Raw genomic sequence first — 19,442 nt, 5'->3', positions numbered from 1 at the left:
CCCTAATGGTCCCCCTTTACACTTTGGATATCGTAGTTTTACATATGTAAGAGTTTTCCTAATGTCTATCTGCCTCTTAGTTCTCTTTTCTAAGAAGGGTTCATAGCTGAAACTTAGATTGCCTTCTCTGCATTGAACTGATCTTGTGCATCTGCATTATTTTGCTTTTTATATTTATTTAGATATTGGGCGAGTAAAACCAAATTGTGGTTCATTCGTAGATCCTAAGTTTGCTTAAGGGAGTTCCCAGTGACTGGATACACAAAAGAATCTAGCCTAAAATATAGCTAAGACAAACAGAAAAGCAGAGAGACATACTAAAAGTGAAAGTATATAACAGCAGCAGGCATTAAAAAGGAAAAAGAAAGACTTGCATTCATATGGGGCCTTTCACAACCTCAGGACATTTCAAAGTCCTTTATAGCCAATTAAGTAGTTTTTGACATGAGGTCACTATTGAAAGAAACATGGGGCTGAAGTTTGCCCTTGATGAGCAGCCACTGAAACAGGCCCTGCCGCCATTTTACATGGGCGGGCCAATTAAGGCCCGCACAGTGTGACACCCGACGGGAAGTGCTATGCGTTTCCTGTGTGGGCAGGGGGATTCCCCAATTGCCAGAGTGCGGTCTTTCACGCATGCGCACGAAAGAACGCACATCCCTGAGGCTAAGTGGTGCCTCAGGGAGGTCGCTGAAAGGCTGTGAAAGATTAAAAATAGAACAATAAAAAAATCATTAGCATGTCCCCCTCATGTGAAAATGTCACACAAGGTGGGACATGTTAATAAAGTACACAAAAACTTTGTTAAACTTTTTAAAATCCGAAATCAAACCTCATCCCGCCAGTGGATGAGGTTTGTTAAAAAATCACTTACCTGCCTGCATTTTGGGCCCGTGCGCCAAGCCGAAGTTCGCACGGGCTCCTCAAAATCTTTGTCAATTGGTCTTAATGGCCTTAACAAGGCCTTTAATTAATGGCAGGCGCGCCCGCCAACCTAAACATCGCGATGCCGATTGCTGACGTTGGGACGCTCGCACGACATTTTAAGTGCTGACTTGTGGGCTCCGCCACCCGCATGTCAGCCAGAAAATTCAGCCCATGGTGTCCATTTGTGCACAGCTCCCACAACAACAATTTAGTAATGGCCATATAATCTATTTTAGTGATGCCAGTTGAGGGGTAAATATTGACAAGACATGAAGAAGAACTCTCCCGCTCTTTTTCAAAATAATGTCATGGGGTCTGCCCATGAGGGCAATTGATGCCTTAGTTTGAAGCCCCATCTAAAAGTCATGTGGCTGGGGTTTTCCTGTTTCAGATCAGGCCGGAATGAAGGAGGGCTGGTTAAGAAAATTGGCTGTGATGTTGCACACTCGGGAGGCAACCTCCATTCCTGCCCTCCTTGATACTCCTGAGGGCGGGAGAGAGCATGGGCCTTGAACTAGTCCCTGCCTATTATCAGGCTAATTAAATTCATCATGCGTTTCTTAACTTTTTGAATTTTCCTGGAGGGAGCCAGAATTTAGCAGTTGTCTGTGCCAGACCAGCTCCATGGTGATGAGGGCTCTGTTGGGCAAGTCATGGAGTACAAAGCATTTAAAAAGGTAAGTAAAAATGCTTTACAAAGTTTAAAGGGCCTACCTCTTTGAAGTTAAAGTTGTGGCAGCTTATAAAAGGCCAGGGGAGGAATCAGCATTAAGAACTTTGCCAGTTCAAGAGGTTGTCACCCTAATGGCATCACGTGTGCATTGGAGCAGTGGGCATGGCTGTTCAGACTCCATCGGTGCAGCAGGAAGGCTGTAGCTGGAAATGAGTGCTGTACACTCAGAAATTGAGACAGTTAGAGCTGAGGAACAGAAGCCTGCTCAGGAAGGGCTGAGCAAAGGGCAGCTCACGTAGAGTCCTCACATCTAGAAACAACATGCTTTCATGGGCACGTTGGTTAGACATGGCAGAGCTAAGAGCACTATTAAAGGGACGGGAGAAAACATTGTATTTGGGGAGGTTTTTAAAATGATGCAAGCTGAAGAAGCCCTTAAAACACCACTGCATAAAAGCATGGATCTACTCAGAAAACAATTTGCATTATATTTATTTGGCATTATAAGTCTTATTATGCTGGTTGACTGGCTATGGGGAAACACGTTCTTGACATGTTCACTGTTGGTGTGAGCTTGGCTGGTGCTGCTATTTCAGTGGGTTGTCCAATTAGAGTGCCATTTTGAATAGCAGCATAATTACATCCGCATCAGAGGAGAAGGATGAGGGGCATGAAGGAGATACTACTCCGGTCTATGGGCAGAGGCGAAGAGACCTAGGCATAATGGGAACTAGTGATGAAGGGGACTGCAACCCTCTAGGTATATGCTCACAGACATCTATGCCCTCATCAGTGCGGACCTCTCTGGCATCTGTAGGTGGCTGCATATCAGTGCATTATCCAGGTGCCAGGGGCCCTCATTACCATTGTTGGACAACACATCAGGAACACATCTGACAGGACACCACAGGCTCAAAGAGCAATAGGTCTGGTATCTGGTGCCACCAGGTAGTGCCCTGCAATACCCTCCTGCAAGGGTCTTGGGCATTGTGGTGGTCCACTGTGCTCTCCATAAAATGGCCTTTCTGAGCGATATTTACCCTGAGGACTTTGAGGTCCTGGAGGTAACATCTCTTTGGGGGAGGAGGACAAGGTAAGAGGGGAGGAGGAATTGAAGGCAGAGGGAGTAGGCGCTGAACACAGTGATGCCTCTGCTGTATGATGAGGTGGCCTCCTCTTGCCACTTTCCTGAACAGGACTTCTTGCCTCTTCCTCATGGGCGCCAGGCCGAGGACTCTCAGGTGTGCCAGCTCAGGTTTTTATGGTGCAGTGGCAAACTTTGACACAATGTCTCTCCCTCAGGACAACTAGTTGCCTTGGGTGTTTGTAATGTGCCTCCATTCCTGCCACACTAGCTTTGATTGGACAGGAAACACATTTACATATCAATTAATGGATGGGAAAATCCAATATTCAGCCAGTTTCTTACGGAGGCGGGTTTCCGACACTAAAAACAAACCTGTCTCCTGTTTCCTGTTTCCAAGGTGAAAATCCAGCCCATTATCTCTGGCAGTGCAGCAGTCCCTCAACAATGCATTGAAATATTAGTCCAGATTTTGTGCTCTAGTTTCTGGAGTAGGATTCAAACTACTGAGCTTGAGGCAAGAGTACTACCAGTGATTCAGAGTTCAAAAAAAAGAAATTACACCATATAATGAGAAAGTGTTAGGTAAAAAGGGGGAGAAACAGGCAGTAATGTCAAGACAGAGAAAATGAGTGGGTCACAGAGAGACAGAGAGAAGAGAAAGTCCATAAGAGAGATTGGGACAGAAAGAAAAGGAGACAGAAAGATTGAAAAACTGAGGATGCAAAACAAAGAATTAGAATGGAAGGCAAATTGTTATTTTTCTTCTCTTTAGGGTCAACTATACAGATTAGTCCATTCTGTCAAATTCATAAAATAAGACAAAGTCTAGTTATAGAAAAATAAAGCAACATTCTTTTCAATAACTTTTTTTCCTGCTTATTGAAAAAGTAATGGACCTTCTGCAAGTTAATCATTAATTTTATATGGCGACTGATGAGTATATTGGCACTGCAATGCCTTTTGGAATGGTGACAATACATTCTCAGAATAGGTTAAACAATGCTGGGTTTTCATAGCATAGGACCTAAGTTAAAACTTATTCTTAAAAGCGGCTACCAACTCTATTTTAAAACCAATTAGGTGCTTTCTTCAAAGTAATGGAACATAAACTATTTGCAAACGGTGAACTGATGGTATCAACAACTCACAGCAGGCACTTTTCAGGGTGTTCCAGATAGCCACATTTACTGACAGGATTGTGAAAACAAACTTAATTAGCTAATCATGTCATAAACAGAAATTCCATCGACTCTGCCTATGTGGCGTTTATTGTAACAGCTATGCAGTGTAAGCATGTCAGCTCGGTCATTGCCTTTTGCTGCAAGTACAATAGATAAGGCAACTGGACTAGTCATCAATGTTTGATATTTTCAGCAGTCTGGTTATATGCTAAAAAGTAGAATAATGCCCTGTGGTGCAAACTAAAATATTATCTTGGAATAATGGGTGCTGATCTGGATTCAAATTATACAATTGGTTTAAAATCCCTAAGTAAATGCTTTTTACGGCACTTTCTTAAAGATTTTTCTTTCCAGTTTTTGTTGCTTCATCTATTGAAGGTCGTAACACAAGCACTGAAATCTTTTTGGCACCCCATCTAAGTGGCCATTCATCATGAGTAATCCTGGAAAGTGAACACCAGCACTCAGTTCCTCCATTGGGAGGTCACAAGCTCCAGCCTCAGTTAATATCACTGTCACAACCCTCAGCAAGGCTGACTGTACAGCATCCTGATGAGATACCAAGACACTCCAATTTCCTTCTGCTGATCAGGCGCCTGATGTAAATTGCAACACCCCCTCTGGCTGAGATCAGCTTGCTCAGCATAGATCAGGAATTGCATGTGGGATCTTACTGACATGGGCTAGAATTTTTGTGCAGATTAAGGGGCTCTCCATCATAGCAAAAATGGTACTGGAGGTCCAAATCCCGGAGTCCTACCCCCAAACTCGGCCGTCACTAATTTTGCAGGGGCTGGGCGAAAATGGGGATTAGTCACGCTTTGGACATACACGTTTCATGGAGGCAGCTACACAAATAAAGCTGCAGCTGCCTTCATTCAGGTTTGATAATTGTTAAGGAGGGAGTGGGAAATATGACTTGTACACATTAGACCTAGAGAAAGTCTAAAGTTTGCGGACTTACTTGGGAAGGTAGGGTACCCTTTTGGACAGGTCCAGGGACACCATTGGGAGAGGTAAAATGCATTTGGGAGAGGTATGGTGCCCTTTGAGTGAGGTTAAGTGCCCTTTGAGGTTTTTAAAATTGGACATGAATGTGTGTAAGAGGTGAATAAACTCCATTGGAACTGTCAAGCTCGTTGGAACTGTCAAGCTGTCAAAGGATTCAAATCTCCTATACTTTAAATAAAGAAGTCTGCTATTAAAAAAAGTGCACGCTATTTCACTCTGTCCTGAGCGTTGGCATTATAGGATTTGTGCTGCATGATTGATTTCACAATTAGTATCACAGTGGGGTGCCTGTCAGTTCACAATTTGATTGACAGCTTGAGTGCTTATAAAGTGTTTGATGTGGGGTCATGAATAAAAATGCATTGTTATAAGGAATTAAGTATTTGAAGGTATTTAAATGTAGTGAATGAGTTTTTATCAATGTGATTTTCCAAAAAGTGAATTTATCAATAGGCATTTGAGACAATTTTATTTCCTCTCAGTATGGGCCCTGAAGTCTGCCCATAGTGGATACTGGGTGAATTGGCATGGAGCGTGTAAGGGGAAAGGGTGGAGTGGGGGCATGGGTTGGCATCAGTTGGCATCAAGTCAGCATAGAGGCAATAAAGGGCCATGGGGTGGGTGGGGTCATGGGTGGGCATAAAGGGTATGAGAGGCCATCAGAGGTAGGGTAGAGGAGCAGAGGTTAATCCGGAAGGTATGAAGGCCATGGGGAGCTGGTGGGGTTGGCATGGAGGGTATGAGGGGCCATAGGGGATTTGGAGAGGGGCATAGGTTGGCACTGAGTCTATAAAGGGCCATGGGCAGTGGGTGGGGGCCATGAGGTGGCATGGGTTGGCATGGATGGGGCATGGGGAGTGTTCAGGGGGTGAGGGGGGAAAGGGTGAGGGCTACAGGGCTGTTTTTTGTATTATTATTCGTTTTTGCAGTTGGGACAAAATGTCAGATCACAGAATCAGAATCACAGAATCACAGTGCCGAAGAGGCCCTTCGGCCCTTTGAGTCTGCACCGATATGTAGAAAACACCTGACCTACCTACCTAATCCCATTTACCAGCATTTGGCCCATAGCCTTGAATGTTATGATGTGCCAAGTGCTCATCCAGGTACTTTTTAAAGGATGTGAGGCAACCCGCCTCTCCCACCCTCCCAGGCAGTGCATTCCAGACCGTCACCACCCTCTGGGTAAAAAAGTTTTTCCTCACATCCCCCCTAAACCTCCTCCCCCTCACCTTGAACTTATGCCCCCTTGTGACCAACCCTTCAACTAAGGGGAGCAGCTGCTCCCTATCCACCCTGTCCATGCCCCTCATAATCTTGTACACCTTGATCAGGTCACCCCTCAGTCTTCTCTGCTCCAACGAAAACAACCCAAGTCTATCCAACCTCTCTTCATAACTTAAATATTTAATCCCAGGCAACATCCTGGTGATTCTCCTCTGCACCCCCTCCAGTGCAATCACATCCTTCATATAATGTGGTGACCATAACTGCACACAGTACTCCAGCTGTGGCCTCACCAAGGTTCTATACAACTCCAACATGACCTCCCTACTTTTGTAATCTATGCCTTGATTGATAAAGGCAAGTGTCCCATATGCCTTTTTCACCACCCCACTAATATGCCCCTCCGCCTTCAAAGATCTATGGACACACATGCCAAGGTCCCTTTGTTCCACAGAACTTCCTAGTGTCATGCTGTTCATTGGATACTTCCTTGTCAAATTACTCCTTCCAAAGTGTATCACCTCACACTTTTCAGGGTTAAATTCCATCTGCCACTTATCTGCCCATTTGACCATCCCATCTATATCTTCCTGTAGCCCAAGACACTCAACCTCACTGTTAACCACAGAGATAAAAACAAAAAACTGCGGATGCTGGAAATCCAAAACAAAAACAGAATTACCTGGAAAAACTCAGCAGGTCTGGCAGCATCGGCGGAGAAGAAAAGAGTTGACGTTTCAAGTCCTCATGGCCCTTCAGCAGAACTAGGTGAATCCAAGGAAGGGGTGAAATATAAGCTGGTTTAAGGTGTGTGTGTGTGGGGGGGGGGCGTTGGGTTGGGGGAGAGAAGTGGAGGGGGGAGTGTGGTTGTAGGGACAAGCAAGCAGTAGTAGAAGTAGATCATCAAAATATGTCACAGACAACAGAACAAAAGAACACATAGGTGTTGAAGTTGGTGATATATATCTAAACAAATGTGCTAATTTAGAACGGATGGTTGGGGAATTAAGGTATAGCTCTAGTGGGGGTGGGGGGGAGTATAAAAGATTTAAAAATATTTAAAAATAATGGAAATAGGTGGGAAAAGAAAAATCTATATAATTTATTGGAAAAAACTAAAGGAAGGGGGAAGAAACAGGAAGGGAGTGGGGATGGAGGAGTGAGTTTGATGATCTGCTTCTATTACTGCTTGCTTGTCCCTACAACCACACCACCCCCCTCCACTTATCTCCCCCCACCCAACCCCTCCCCCCCCCCCCACCCACCCCTCCACACACCTTAATCCAGCTTATATTTCACCCCTTCCTTGGATTCACCTAGTTCTGTTGAAGGGACATGAGGACTCAAAACGTCAACTCTTTTCTTCTCCGTCGATGCTGCCAGACTCACTGTTAACCACCTGGCCAATCTTTGTGTCATCTGCAAACTTACGAATCCTATCCCCACACATAGTCATCTATGTCGTTTATATAAATGACAAATAATAGGGGACCAAGCACAGATCCCTGTGGTACGCCACTGGACATTGGCTTCCAGTTACTAAAGCATCCTTCTATCATCACCCTCTGCCTCGTACAACCAAGCCAATTTTGAATCCACCTTATCAAATTACTCTGTATCCCATGTGCATTTGCCTTCTTTATAAGTCTCCCATTTGGGACCTCGTCAAAGGCTTTGCTGAAATCCATATAAACTACATCAACTGCACTACCCTCATCTACACACCTAGTCACCTCCTCAAAGAATTCAATCAAATTTGTTAGGCATGACTTCCCTCTGACAAAGCCATGCTGACTATCCCTGATCAAGCCTTTCCCTTCCAAGTGGAGATAGATACTCTCCTTCAGAACTTTCTCCAATAGTTTCCCTACCACTGACGTGTGACTCACTGGCCTGTAGTTCCCCGGATTATCTCTACAACCCTTCTTAAATAGCAGAACCACATCAGCTGTTCTCCAGTCTTTGTCCCAGTCTGCCTCCGGACCTGTCAGCCCCTGTGCCGACTCTGAACTTTTCCTGGGGGCGACAGGCAAGACTCCCACTACACCTCCCCCCCTGTGCACCCCCCCCCAAACCAGAATAAAAATAGGAACTTCCGGCTAGTTTTTCACAAGTCGGATTCGTGAAGTAGCGATTTCTCCCAACTCTGCGCTCTCGAACAGGGACCAGAAATTTAGGCCTTGATCTCAAATTTCAGAGAATGTTTATCCATTGAACGATCAGTCGTTTTTCCTCAGGGAAGGATATGGTAGCCTGAAACTGCATAACATGAAATCAAAGATCATAAGAAAAATTATAGCTACAAAAATACATCCAAATGAAATATAACCTTCAAATGCCATCAGCAATATCTTGAAGATATTTATGATTCTCAAATGTATCTTAGAGTTATCTAAAATACAGAAATAATTGTGCAACCCCAATGTCAAACAACTTGTCAGGAGGTAGCTTCCCCTTCCAAAATACAGCTCAGTTGAGAAACATATCTGGTAGAACATGTAATTCTGGAATATTAGCAAAAACCACAATGGATGAAGCTTTTGCTCAACTTATATTTAGGGCTGTGAAATAGGGAACAAGACTACATTGAGCTAATGGATTAGTTACTTAACTAAGATGATAAAATTGTAGAATCATTATGGGGCCAATTTCCATAGTATTATATCAGGCTAAATATTATCTGGGAGGCAGAGATGCAGTGGAGGAGCTGCTTTGAGGTCCAGGAAAATTTATTTCCCAAAGAACCTGCTGAATTTAATGGCAGAACCCGATTAGCAGTTTTTAACTCCATTTCCAGGCCGCAGTAAGCCAGATTGAGTAGGTAGGTGGCTGTCAGGTGAGTGGGCCTCCAGCACAAGGCAAGGATTACACTTAAAATGGTAGTTAAATATGAGGCTGAAAGCCTTCTTATAATTAAATTACCAACCCACATCCTGAGAGCACCTCTCCCACATCCACTAAAACAAAATGGGTGGATTGGAGATGGGTTGGGGTTGGGATTCAGTTTAATGTCCAACCTGACCTAAAGCCACCTGTTTTGAATGGGGGTGGGGGTGGGGGGTGTGAGGGTGGGGGGTGGGGGAGTGGGTTAAAGTTCCCCCATAGAGCCAATAGCACGGAAGCAGGCCATGTGGCTCAACTGGTCTATGACGGCACTTATAATCTACAGAAGCTCGTCCCACTCTAATGACCTATTCCCACTCTGTCCCTTCATCTCTCTATTGAGCAGAGTGGATGGAGAGAAGGATCAAAAAGGCCGTAGTAGCGTGTGGTGCTGGGGGTGGTAGAGGGGAAGATCAGAAGCCATTGGCAAGATTGTATTCCGGATCAGGGTGGGTGATGGGAAGCCAGAAGATAGATCAAAGGTCAGAAGGCAGAATGGTGGTGAGAGCAGGAGAGATGGAAGGTCAGGTTTGGGACAGTTCAAAACTGCCAGGGAAGATTGGAGGATTTGAGGGGGATTTTGGAAGAATTGGTGAGGGGACTGGAAGAGTGGTGGGAGGGGAATCAGAAGGGTCATGGATGTCCGATCACAGTGGGCTGATGAAGCAGGTAAACTGGATCCAGCAGGTAATTGGAAAGGCAATTAGCTACTAGACCCAACGGTCTTCGTTTCCCTTTAGCCGATTGGTTTTCTGAGGCCCAGAGAACTAAGCCAGCCAGGGTTAAACTTAAAATGGGTGGTTAAATGTGAGGCAGGTCGCCTCCTTATAATTAAATTAACAAATTACATCCTGGCAGTTGCATCCTCTCAATTCTGACAATATTCTTGTAAATCTTTTCTAATCTTTATCCTGTGATTTAATTTTCTTTTTGTACTATGGAGACTAGAACTACACACAGCACCAAAGTGTGGCCTAACTAAGGGTTCATATAAATTTGACGTTACACCTCTGCTCTTATTATCCTATATCTTTAGAAATGAACCCCAAGACTTTGTTTGAACTCTTTATGGCTTTACCAGCTAACACTACTACTTCAAGCAATTTATATACAGGTATTCCCTCCTTTAAAACATATTCTAATAACGTATTTACGTATTTTCATTTTAGTGTTTTTGTCAATAACAGAACTTATTTGAATAACACTTCCATCACTTATGTTTTGGTGGGGTTACTGTGCATGCACCAAGAACTGCGATGTAACTGCACATGCTCTGTCTGCTTTTTAAACCACATCTCTGCTTCGTTTGCTGACACTCTGGCTCATCCTCTCTCTCGACCTCCTCACTCCCTGCTGCTTGCCGCTTCCTTCTTCCGATCACCTCCTGTTTCTCGCTCGCTGCTTCCCTCTCTCAACCCACTCTCTCCCTCCTCCTTGATACTTTCTTCTTCCATCTCTTACTCCCTTGCTTCCTTATGCTTGCCACCCCTCTCACTGCTTCCCTCTCCCGACCCTGGCTGTGAGCTAGAGCTCAGAAAGGGACAGCGAGCAGGAGGGTTGGAGCAAAGGGTCAGGAGAGGGAAGTGGTGAGCCAGAAACAGCAAGGGAATCAGGAGGGGTAAGTGTAGAGGGAAGCAGTGTGGGAGTAAGGGGGAGGCAAGAGGGAAATGGGAAGTGGTTAGCAGGAGTGACAAGTTAGAGGTAAGTAAAAGAGTAATAAGTTGGAAAGAGTAGTAGAGGACTTTTGGACCAGCTAGGATCAAGACCACCAATTGGTTTTTAATGTAAAAATTACAAGTTAGGAACATAATACACCCTTAATACATGCCTTCTTATGGGAAAGGGATTTTTGTTTCGCCCATCTTTATTTAGCATGCTGTATTTTAGGAACATATTAGGAGTGCTAAACAAGATTGGCTTATGCTTCTCCAGGGGGAGTTCAAGTGTAGCACTGCTCAAGACTACAAGACAAACACACAGGGCAAGATTTTTGGTCATTGGGCGAGCACGGCAGGCAGGCCTGGGTGCGGTCGGGAAACAGTCCGCCACCCATGATCAGCCCCTGACCACGATTTCATGCTGGCTGGCCACTTAACGGCCAGTCTGTGTGAAAAGCGCACTGAGAACTCAGCGCTGCCGGGGTGGGGGGTGGGGTACGGGAGGACTGTGAGCACCAAAAGCTTGCACATGCATGGGGGAGCTGCCTCAAGGAGTTGAAGAATTGTAAAAACAAAAATAACGATTATGAAAATGTCCCCACATAGGACTCACTCACATGAACATAAATGTAATAAAAATTATGTCAAAAAAATTTTATTTAAAAAAATGGATGAGATTTCCTAAAAAATCCGTAGGCCGCCTGGCCGATTCGCCCACCCGCCAACTGTAAGGTTGAAAGGGAGGTGAAAAATATCTTTAAATTAACTGATTAATGGCCTTAATAAGCCTCTTAAATGTTGGTGGGCGCGCTGCCGACTCTCGCGCGCACCCACTGACCAAAATATCGCACAAGTGCCCAATGACATCAGGACGCTTGCCCGACGTCATTGCACGCTATTTTACACCCAATTGGGTCGGGCTTGTGCCCTTCCATGGGACATAAAATCCTGCCCATAGATTAGAATTTCATCTTCATTACCTGAGCAGTAACCTGGCAGTGGATCACCCATTATTTTTTATAGAATCCACTCTATTTTCATTGCATTTTTTTCACTGGAATTCAAATGGGTCAGCATCTATGAAGGGTGGATGATCCATTCTACTTTTACTGCTTACAGATTACTGCTTTTCTACCCCAACCCATTTTGCTATGTTGTCCCTTATGCCACACACCCTAATCTTTGTCACTTATGTCTTATATGGCACTTTATCAAAGGCCATTTGAAAGTCTCTTTTTACCACATCTACTGCAATGCCCTTTTCTACTCTTTCTGTTCCTTCTTTAAAGGATTCAATAATGTTGGTTAAACAAAAACTTCTTGTTAAAAATCCATGCTGATTATTTTTGATATATTCTCCACCTCTAGTTGTTTGGTTAGCTCATCCTTAAGCAAAGCTTCTAGTATATTTCATACCACTGCTATAAAAATAAAAGGTTTATGGTTTCTTGAATTTGTTCTCTCTCTCTTTTGAAGATAGGATTTAAAATTGCTGTCTGCCTATTCTCTGGCACTGTTATATTTTTCTATTGAATTTTTATTTAGAGACATTAGTAAGTTTTATGTCTCCTTCCTGGTTTCTTCCTTGGGATTCTCCCGCTTACCTGCTGTAATTTCAAAGGACAAACCATGGAACCCTAGAAAAACATAAATGTTTGTATTAGGTTTATAGGGTTTCCACAGCTCTTCTGTTTTTGAAGTCATGCTGGAAGAGCAAAATAATCCCCATAGAATTTTAGGACTCATGCCTTTATTGTCACAAATGCCCAGGCAGCCCAGCCCTTAGTCAATTTGGCTTTGGTGCATCTTAATAAAGGGAAAACACCCTTCTTTGGACCAACTATTTTCTCTTTCAAATGAGATGACCCATTTGAAATTAGCTTATGCATCTCCAGAGGGAGTCCAGACTGTTCAAGATTAGAAGACAAATACGTGGGTTAGAATTTTCAGCTCGGTGTGCGAATGTGGGCCCGACACACCTGAACATGAAATAGCGTGCGATGATGTCGGGTGAGTATCCCGACGTCATTGCACATTCGCATGATATTTTGCTCGTGGATGAGGTTTCCTAAAAAACGTGAAGGCTGCTTAGCCTTTTTGCCTGCCTGCCGACCTTAAGTTTGGACTGGCAGCGTTAACAATTACATTAATGACTTTTTAAATGGCCTGCCGAACGAAACATCGCAAGACAGTGTGATGACGTCGGGATGCACGCCCAATGTCATCACACATCATTTTACGCATCGGCATGTCGGGCCTGCCCCCGCACACTGACTGAAAAATTCAGGCCATAATCTCCATGTAAAGGTGCATGAGTCCGTTGTGCAAACATTCTTTTCTGCAATTTAAAAATCTTTAATTTTGTTTTAAAAATCTTCAGCTCCCTGAGGCAGCTCTGTGCCTTCAGGGAGCTAGCAATGTGTGCTCCCCGCATATGCGCAGACTTTAGCGCTTGCTCTCTTCCCGCCCCCATCCCGGTAGCGCTGAGGTTCTCAACGCGCGTTTCGCACTGGCTGGCCATTTATTGGCCAATCAGCGTGAAATCATGATCAGGGCCCAATCGTGGGCGGTGGACTGTTTTGCTCCTGGGCTCACCAGCCGCACCTGCCCGACGATGGGAAACTCCTGCCTCTAGATTGGAACTTCATCTTCATCGCCTGAGCAGTAATCTAGCAGTAATCTAGCCCTTTTTTAAAATCACAGAATTTTAACAGTACAGAAGGAGGCCATTTGGCTCATCATGTCTGCACCGCCTCTCCAAATGAGCATTATGACCTAGTGCCATTGCCCTGCCTTTTCGCTGTACCCCTGCACATTGTTTCTGTTCAAATAATTATCTAATACCCTCTTGAATGCCTCGATTGAACCTGCCTCGACCACAATTCCAGACAGTGAATTCCAGTTCAAACCGCTTGTTTTGTGAAAAAGTTTTTTCTCATGTCACATTTGCTTCTTTTGTAAATCTCTTTAAATCTGTTCTTGACCCTTTTATGAGTGGGAACAGTTTCTGCCTATTTACTCTGTCCAGCCTCCTCATGATTTTGAACATCTCTATCAAATCTCCACTTAGCCTTCTTCTCTCCAAGGAGAACAGTCCCAACTTCTCCAATCTATCTTCGTAACTGAAGTTTCTCATCCCTGGAACCATTCTCGTAAACCTCTCCTGGACTCTCTCCAATGCATTCACATCCTTCCTAAAGTACGGTGTCCAAACTGAGATCTAACGAGTGTCTTATATAAATTCAGCATAACCTCCTTGTTCTTGTACTCTATGCCCCTATTCATAAGGCCCAGGCTATTATATGCTTTATTAACTGCTCTCTCCACCTGTCTTGCCACCTTCAATGATCTTTGTACATATACACCCAGGTCTTTCTGCTCCTGCACCCTCTTCAGAGAAATGTCACCCCCTATTTTATATTTTCTGACCATGTTCTTCCTACCAAAATGCATCACCTCACACTTCTCCACTTTGAACTTCATCTGCCACCTACCTGCCCGCTCCACCAACTTCTCTATGTCTTTTTGAAGTTCTACAATGTCCTCCTCACAGTTTACAACACTCTCAAGCTTTGTATCATCCGCAAACTTTGAAATTGACCCCTGCACACACCAAGATCTAGATAACTAATATATGTCAGGAAAAGCAAGGCTGACTCGGCTGTGCCCCCACCCACCTGAAAATGGAAATAATGCAGGGTGATGTCAGTTCCACCCAATGTTATTTTACACATCAACAAGTGGGCTCCATCCCCGCTCGCCGACCGGAAGATCCTGCCCCAGCAAGTTAGTTAAACATGATTTCCCCTTTAGAAATCCATGCTGGATCTTCCTTATCAGCCCATATTTTTCCATGTGACTACTAAATCTATCCTAAATAATTGTTTCTAGAATTCTGCCCACCACTGAAGTTAAACTGACTGGTCTGTAATTGCTGGGCTTACCCTTATAACCTTTTTTTTGAACAAGGGTGTAATGTTTCCAATTCTCCAGTCCTCTGGCACCTCCCCTAAGTCTAGGGAAGACTGAAAAATTATGGCCAGTGCCCCTGCAATTTCTACTCTCAATTCCTTCAATATCTTTGGATGTATCTCATCCGGTCAACTTTTATAGTACCTATTTTCATTGCATTGTTTCCAATGGAATTCAAATGAGTCAGAATCTATGAAGACTATATGAACCAATCTACCAGATTACTGCAAAGGAAGTGCAGTTAAAAATCTACCCCAAGTCTCCTATCCAAGAATAATGTGTAATACTTTGTCAACCAAAAGACATTTGGAAAGTAGGCCTCCACTAAATTCCAAAACCAATATTAGGTCAATGATTTGGTGTAACATATTGGGAATCTGTGCCTTTAATTTGTAAAATATTGTATAGTTTGGCTTTGAGAAAGTTAATTTCATATCACTAGGGATCACCAAGGTCAAATTGTTTTAATTAATCCTAATAGTAAAGTGTTCTTGAGCACATTGAAATGGTGTAAGATACAATGTCCACACATCTAAACCATGGGACAGCTGATTTTTTTTCAATTATGAACCTTTACAGATTATTAATACTGATATTGTACCTCCAAAGTTCCCCATTAAAGAAATATTACAGCATTGTGTATGAATGGATAATTATAACCATTGATTCTCTTACTTTAACCAGAGCCAAATCCCCAATATTGCACAGTAAAATAATGGAATCACTGAGGAGTGGCCCTAAAACTGAAAAATGAATCCATCTTTTTCTGCACACATGATGCTTGTCTTGCTGTGTATTTCCAGCATTTTTTACATTTAGCTTAGTGCAATTGCTGAGCTGTTTTTTAAGGCCATTAGTACAAATAGTCAGAAACAGTGAAAAACATAGAAAAGATCTTATTTATTATTTCTGTTTTTACATGAGTTAAAGGAATGGCAACAATACATTAATAATTACAGTATTCAGAACTGAGGCAGTATACATCAAAGACTTAAGAAAACTGTTTTCATTTGCAATGAAATATCAATAAAGAAATACCTTACACAGTGAAAACTGCAAGGATGAAAAGTATAAAATGTAAAATGTACAATTGTGCTAAAGAACTATGTTATTCTCTTAATTGTCATTAATCAGTGATATGATTTATAAAAATAATGTAATAGTTTCATGAAAAATTACATCCGTATTACAATAAATTAATTAGAGCTATTGTCATTATTTGTTCTATGTACAAATAAATGCTACCTGGCTGCAGGTAGATGAAGAACATTTTCTTTTAAACTTACTCATTTTAGAGCTTCTGGCAGTTGTGAGCACTAGAACCACACCCAGATGCTGTAAGCACTAAAATAGTTCAATATGTGAAGTGCAAAATCTACAGTTACAAATCTATTAACGCTTCATCATAGGCACTTTTGCTACAAACAGATTAAGATAAAACTGACTGTCAATGTGTGCTTTGTCACTATACTTGGTGGGATATAAACTCTTTGACAACTGAACTGTGGTTTGTAAAATGTGCCTTGAGACAATATGTTCCAAAGAAGTATTTTCCCAATTTAAAACACACCAACACATCAGATGATAAAGAATGCTGTATTTTGTAAATAAACATACACATTCAAACTTTATATAGTATAGAGGAGCTGCTGCCAACCAGAAAGATTATTTTGAGGCTTGAGAAATTTACCTGCACCTGAGATAATATAAATTCATAGTAATTTTGCAGAAAGCTATAGTTAATGATGGGCAGTTTAGATTAAATGTTAACCTCACCATGAATTTTCAGCCTGATTGACTGAACTGTCAACCAATTGGCATTATCAGACAACAGTCTTCAGCGAGAGACTATTTCTGCTCGATGCACTAAAACACAGGAAGTGCAAAGATTTCTCAAGATGTTGAGTGGCACATCATTATGCAAAGTCAGTCACTCCAGGACTAGCAGGATACATTATTTTTGGAGCTGTACACTGCTGGTTGTCACAGAGGAGTGAAAGTGTAAGGCACCTGGTAGCTTTGTGCTCTAAGCTTCTATCAGTCTTTTCCTCTGCCATGGTTTTAGAATAAAAAGTCAGAGGTATGACAACCTAAATATTGATTGTAGATTTTCAGACTCTGATTAGACAATTGACCTCAAGTGTCCAATATTGCCATTAGCTTCAGGGCACTCAGTCACTCCTATAGCCAATCAATATTTACAGAGTTGGTACTATGACTGTGCCTGTGCCGCACCAAGTATGAAATCAGACCATTAGCTTTTAGGTTGTTCAGCTGTTATAGGATGGATTAATGACATCTCATAGACTTCTGCATAATGGAGCATCAATGGACAGCTTGCATCATTGTGAGGTTTCTTGTAGAGTACTTGATGGATAAAACCAATTAGATTACATCATAAACATTCAACCTATAAATTGTTTGAAACACAGGTCATAAAGTAATGTAAGAGTCAGTATACTGTAACATTCTCAATCAAGAATATTATAAACACCATATTCATTATTCCATTACAAGTTGTGTCTTTTAAATATGATCTTTACAATGCAGTAAGGATTTTGCCAAAGTGCTATTAAAACCCTGTTTATTAAATAGACTTAACATTACCCCAGAAGTATTTTACATTAATGAAAGTATTTCATGTGCATTAGAGGCTTTTTATGCAAATAAAGTAAAAAAGAATCACCTTGGTTTAAATAAAATGACTTGTAATAAATATGCTTTTTAGAACACAAATATTCTGCTAAAAGACTGTAAGGAATTCAAAGCACGATGCAGCTGTAATGTCATGCTAAAAAGTAATATTTGTTGTCTAAGCGAATAAAATAACAATATTTGGCCATATTTATAATTCTGTTACCTGCTAAAGCAAATAATTATACAAAAGTTACATTTTCATTAGCTCATTGTTAATATTTTAGAAGAAAGGTTTTTCACTTTAAACAAAAGCAGATTACTGAAAGGAACAAATCTGCTTACATTTAAAGAAAAAAAAATAAACCTGACTTATCATTTTATCAGAGATCTCTCTTTTAAATAAAATATTCCTGAGGTAGTGCACACTAAAATTAATGGTTTTTGGAGTGCTCTGAAGTCATGTTGGAGCAGATAGACACAGCAGTGACACGCTATCACACAGACTAATGCAGGGTTGCAAGATGGATGGAAGGGTACATTGATTCATCTACTGATCCTCACGCTGGCATACATCCAAATGGAAGAGAGGCTAGAACAGAATATTTCTTTACATGTTTTTCAAAAGTTATAATATTGACCTTGTTAAAAGACCTGCATTTATTATCATTTGTAAATGCATTAATGATGATAATATGTGAAACCCACATATTAATAGTTTGCACTGCAGCAAATACTGTAGTTGCAGCAACACAAATTTTCCCTGTGCTCTGAAATAGATTTTGAAACCACCTGCCCCAGGAAGTAAGCCTGCCCCAAACACTGTTTTTCTGTGGTTTCTGTGACTCCCTGCTGAAGCAATGGAGGAGGTAGGAGAGCCCCCACCGAAATCCACCCCAAAAGTACACAAAAAAGAAAAAGGCGTGTCATTATATAGCGTCTTTCACAACTTCAGGACAACCCAAACTGCTTTTTAGTTAAAAGTTCTTTTGAAGAATAATCCCTATTGCAATGTAGGAGACACAAATTGGTAGTCCAGTAGTCCTGGTTCTTCTTAGTTCATGTATGGTTTTTATATCTCGCTACTATATGTGAGATGATACATTGAGGCTGCTATGTGGGAGAAACTGGGATTTCAAAACAGGACATCCTATTTTGATATAGGATCTACTTATGTGGCAGTTCAAGTAAGTATGTAAAGCAAGTAAAAAAAGAGATGTGAGGCTCCCATTTGGCACGTAACATGTATTGTACACATACTTGTATCTGCTTGTACAGAATTGCACTGTACACAGGAAACCAACTGTAATTTAACTTTTAGATGTTCGATGGGATTATTAGATCAGCAAATATTACCAGTCCTGTATTTGCAGCATTGAATGAATTCTCTTCAAATTTCTTAAGTAGATTAAGCATTTTATATAGTAATATGTATAATTTCTTTTTCTCATATGTACATCTACTCAAATTTCAACTATTTAAATGGTATAAAAGAAAATCTAAAAATACGGGACACAAAAGTACACTAATAATAAATGAAGGAAAGGACAAAGGAACTGAATTTATAGAAAAACCCAAATACTACCGATTCATAAATATTAAACTTGCTTAAAGTTCAGTAGGACAGGTGAGCGGGTTCTCGGTTGAAAATCATAGGTTGCACCCAGAGTCAAAACATTGCGAATTCAACCTGAGCTTATGTCAAATTCTAGTTCACATCTAGTTGGGCAGTGTGACTACAAGTCAGAACCGGAACATTATTTAAATGCAAAAAGCACAGACCTTTATTAGTTAAGTTCACTTGAGAAACTCAAAAGTTGATTTTAACTGGGGACACATTCAGGGTGGAGGGGATGAAGAGTGGAATTAAGGCCCCCGTGGCGAGTTCAGCATGAAAGTCAGGCCATTTGGGAGCTCATTCAAATACTGTAGCACTGTCTACTGGCTAAAACCAGCAGGCGGGACATCAGGGTCAGTGGCTGAGAGCAGAAATTGGGACCCGGGAGCCTGCAGACGCCAGGGCCCAAGGGGTCATCCCTGACATGATATTGTTGGGGGGTCAATTTTGCAAGAAATACTGACGCCAAGAGGGAGAAGCAAGGCCCAAAGGCGGTGGCATAATGTATAGCTTGGGAGCCCACAAGGAATCCTCAGAAAAGTTAAATTTAAAAACTTAACCTAGCCACTCC

General features: G+C 42.0%; 1 long non-coding RNA gene across 1 annotated transcript in view; it reads left to right on the top strand.

The window, feature by feature from the left end:
• Window positions 1-19,442, top strand: part of LOC121287124 — a 67,312-nt gene that overhangs the window by 43,146 nt on the left and 4,724 nt on the right. Inside the window, exon 2 of the long non-coding RNA XR_005945151.1 lies at window positions 10,026-10,103. This is a non-coding gene — a long non-coding RNA (uncharacterized LOC121287124). The remainder of the gene's footprint in view (window positions 1-10,025; window positions 10,104-19,442) is intronic.

This window comes from Carcharodon carcharias, chromosome 14 (genome assembly GCF_017639515.1).
Source record: "Carcharodon carcharias isolate sCarCar2 chromosome 14, sCarCar2.pri, whole genome shotgun sequence".
Lineage (NCBI taxonomy): Eukaryota > Metazoa > Chordata > Chondrichthyes > Lamniformes > Lamnidae > Carcharodon > Carcharodon carcharias.
Note: the sequence above shows the minus strand (reverse complement) of the source record. Positions and strands in the feature narration are given on the sequence as shown.